At 44.4% G+C, this 4,343-nt stretch overlaps 1 pseudogene; it reads left to right on the forward strand.

Moving 5' to 3' along the window:
- Positions 1 to 2,235: 2,235 nt before the first annotated feature.
- On the forward strand, positions 2,236 to 3,327 carry LOC146891314 (speckle-type POZ protein pseudogene; annotated as a pseudogene).
- The last annotated feature ends 1,016 nt before the right edge of the window (positions 3,328 to 4,343 follow it).

The raw sequence follows: 4,343 nt of genomic DNA on the forward strand, positions 1-4,343 counted from the left end.
TGTGTACAGAATCAAAGGGAAAGTCCAGAAATCATTGGTCAACCATTTTGACTAGTTCATTCAATTATCAGCTAACTCTAATTGATCAATGTTATGGCGATTACAAGCAGGAACACCTGTAGGTCGTCTCATCCCAGTTCCAGGGTCCGGGTCTATAGAAGAAAGACTACAAAGGGGATGGAAAGTACTCAAAGGGCCAGTGCACACTTGGTTGGTTACCTGGGTCCTGGTTCCCACGGAGGGGGGAGCAATAGCGCTAAGGTGCCCTGTTCCCAGGAAGGGGGGTGCTGTAGTGCTAAGGTACCCCAAATTCTTTCAGCAGAACTCTGAATGTGGCTGTCTTCTTTCCTTCCTCGTATTCCATCCTGACTTGCAGTCCCCGGGATGGCTCTGCTAAATCTCATTGGAGGTTTTTCTCTCCTCCTCAGTTAATCCTCCCTATACCGTCTTCCTGGTCCTCTTATGGGTGTGCTGTAAGAAAATACTAAATACTTCTCCTCTCCATCATGCAGACTGCCAAGACTCAGCGTCTCAATACCTCTTAATATTCATCCTCATTGGTGTGTGCTATTGTCTTTAAACTTTGAACGTCTGTGCTTACTATGCTGGGCCTTAGAGATGAGAGAATATTCTGGTTTCCAAAGGATGCAGAATATATTCAACAGTTACTGAAGAAGAGGTTTGGAGGCAGTTCCCCTTAGACTGTGACCTGTAAAATGCTCCTACATCTATCATCTCTCTCCAGATTAGCATGTCTGAATGGGCACATTAAGCCTCCAGTACATGAGCATATGTTTAGTGATTTGATCCACTCAGCAATTCCCAGTCCAGCTCTCCTGAAAATCTGTCTCCAATGCTGTTCATTCCTCAAGATAGGATAAATCAATCAATTGCTTTTGATCTCTGAATTTTTGGGTTTTTCCTATAGGAATGTTTTCCAGGTGGCTAGTTAGTAGCATCAGTGACCCTTGTATATGTGGGTTTAGGGACAGGGAGGCAGGTAGCCTTTTCCTCCAATGTGTCATTTGAAACAAAGGGAAACAGTCAATGCTGGACTTTTCATTTGCAAAACATAAGCTTTGCATTGCCATTTCATTGCTCTCATGAGTGTGCTCCTGAAGAGGAGAGAACCTTCCTCTGGGGGAACTTAGATGCCACTGGGATTCAAGTAGAGTATTTGTGCATATACAGTATCACTTCGGGAATGGGGCAGGTGGGGCTTTTATTTCAGGTAAGTGATTCTCTGGAGGACCTGGCACAGCCAAAAGTATTCAGGTCCCCAACAAGAAGAGGCATGGGTCTTAATCAATAGGATTGTCCATATACCAGAGAAAGTCTTGGTCATTACAGCAAATCAAACTGATTGAAACAAATAGAAAGACATACAAACACACACACAAACACACACACACACACACACAGAGAGAGAGAGAGAGAGAGAGAGAGAGAGAGAGAGAGAGAGAGAGAGAGAGAAGGCGAATCGGGTTGCTGGCTCAATCCTGGTCTGCCAGTGTCTCGGGACTGGATTGGCTCCTGGGACTGGATTTAATCCTGGCTTCTGCTCCCTTAGACTGTTAATCTGGAATTGGTGCCAGAAGACACACACCTTTAATCCAGATCTCAAGGCAGGAAGACACACCCTACACTGAGCCACGCCCTCTGCTGTTAGCATATAAAAGGTTGCCTTGCACCAAGTCCTTTACTTCCCAGGCAGTAGAGAATCACCTTTGGAATTTCAGCACAGACTGAGGAATAGCCAACATGTCAGACTTCTGGGACTGAGTAAGTATTGGTGAAGCACTTTTCCTTCACAGTTAGCCTTTGTGGGATTAGTAGGACTGCAGCCCTAAATCATTCTAATGAATCACTCTCCTTTATATAGAGAGATTCATTCTATGGGTTCTGTTCCTTTAGAGAACCATAGTACACTTTTCAATATAAGAGTGTATAGAATGTTCCAAATTATCAAAAGTTGTGTGAAATTGTCAAAACTAATCACCTCCTTACTTAATATTTAATCAAGAAAAGATGGAGATTGTCTTCTTTGAATCTCATAGTGCAATATGTGTAGAATTTCAGAAAAACCAAAGTTTCTAACCTCATAGAACAGGAAACAGATGGAAAACAGAAACTAAAAATCTAAAATATGTCTGTAATTGTGACCCCCAGGTTGAAGAAGAAGACAATCCTGTTCTTCTCTGGCTCCAGGTAAACCATCACACTCACAGCACAGATATGTCAGAGGACATGTCAGCTGAAAGCAGTGGCTACACACAGATCCGAGTCAAGAAATTTTCCTACAGATGGACCATCAGCAACTTCTCTTTTTGCTTGGAGGGAGTCTTGGGGAGAGACTTTAAAAGCCCCACTTTCTCACCAGGAGCCAATGACAAGCAGAAATGGTGTATGAGTGTATACCTGAATGGATTTGATGAGGAAAGCAGAGGTTATCTGTCAGTTTTCCTAGGGTTGCTCAGCTCTCCAAAGAGCCCTGTATGGGCAAAGATCCAGTTTGGGATCATAAATGCCAAAGGAGAGGAATCCCGAATCATGAACAGTCAAAGAGTCGTCAGGTTCAACCAAAACGAAGGCTGGGGTATCCCAAAGTTCATTCTTCGGGATTTCCTTTTGTCCACTCCCTGTTTTCTTCTCCCAGATGACAAACTCACACTCTGCTGTGAGGTGAGCGTGGTTCAGGACTGCATCAGCATCTCTGAGCAGAACACGCAGCCAGGGATTGACATTCCAAGGTGCACACTTGTAGATGATCTAGGAGAGCTGTGGGAGAATTCCAGCTTCACAGACTGCTGCCTGGTGGTAGATGGCCAGGAATTCCAGGCTCACAAGGCCATCTTAGCTGCTTGCTCTCCAGTTTTCAGAGCCATGTTTGAACATGACATGGAGGAGAGCAGAAATAATCGCATTGAGATTCATGACCTGGAACCTGAAGTCTTCAAGGCAATGATGGGCTTCATTTACACTGGGAAGGAACCTGACCTCCACAACATGGCAGATGCTGTGCTTGCAGCTGCTGACAGGTATGGCCTGGAGCGTTTGAAGGTCATGTGCGAGAGGGTCCTCTGCAGGGACCTCTTTGTGGAGAATGCTGCCCACACTCTCTTCCTGGCTGACCTCCACAGCGCAGTGCAGTTGAAAACTCGGGCAATGGATTTCATTACAGCTCATGCTTCTGAGGTTTTTCAGACCTCGAGCTGGAAGACAGTGGTTGACTCCTATCCCCACTTGGTGGCTGAAGTATGTGTCTCCCTGGCTTCTGCACATTTTCCTTTTCAAGAGCCCCCTAACAAACGCCTGAAGCAATCTTAGGACCCTGTGGGCTGTGACCTACATTTGTGTAGGTCAGTATTGTTACTAATGACACCTGTTTAGAATATGGGCTCTGGGGCGCATTTACTGTGAATTTGGGGAATTACTGCTGCTAGACCTAGCTTCAACACATCTGTAAATGAGTTGAAGGGCAGATAGGGGGAGGAGCAGCACTGGACTCTAGTATATTTTATGCGACTTCTATCCTGTTGTTAGACTGCTTTGGTTTTTGTCCCATCAGATGGAAACTGGGATTCAAGGTTCTACTGAGTCCAAGATCATCCCAGAATGGTTTCTTTGCAGAAAACTGTCTGCATTGGACTGAGCAGACCAAATGATCAAGGGCTCAGAACAAAGAAAAGAAAAAACATGAATGTTTATTTAAAAGAGAAGGGGAACAGGAAGAAGACATTTTCCCTCCAAACTCAGCATGTGTGAGATGGAGAGATGGTGACTCAGTTGACAAATGCAATAGTTATTCCTGCAGGGGACCTTGGTCACTTCCTGACACACATGTGGGGCTTTTCAAACATCTCTAACTGGGGTTACAGAGGATCTGAGTTCCTACTCCATGGGCACAGCCATCTCTGTAGACAAAATCCTACTCAAATAAAATATAAAATGAGTAAAATATTTAAATCAGTTTTTTCATTCCGCTAGTATTCTTTTCAGTGAAGCCCATTTTTGTCCCTCCAACTGTGCTGAGCTGTGGAGGTTTGTTTCAGTCCTCACTGCCACATAGGACCACAAGCCCTTAGTCCTCTCTGGGCACTGACATTGGCAGAGGGGATAACAACCCATCATGCTCTTGTGGAAAGTGAGACATGGAAGCCTAGGGGAAAAAGACACCTGCACCTGGTAGTGTGTTGATAGACTCAGCTTTGAAAAATAACATTTATTGGTTCTGAGAAAGGAGATGGGGATTGATTCATTAAGAATTCAAACTTTCTTTTCCTGACCTGTGGTTCTGTCATTAGATATTCAGAATATGATTCATTATTCTCCTCTAATTTCTC

The sequence above is a fragment of the Myodes glareolus genome, chromosome 17 (assembly GCF_982192425.1).
Source record: "Myodes glareolus chromosome 17, mMyoGla1.1, whole genome shotgun sequence".
NCBI lineage: Eukaryota > Metazoa > Chordata > Mammalia > Rodentia > Cricetidae > Myodes > Myodes glareolus.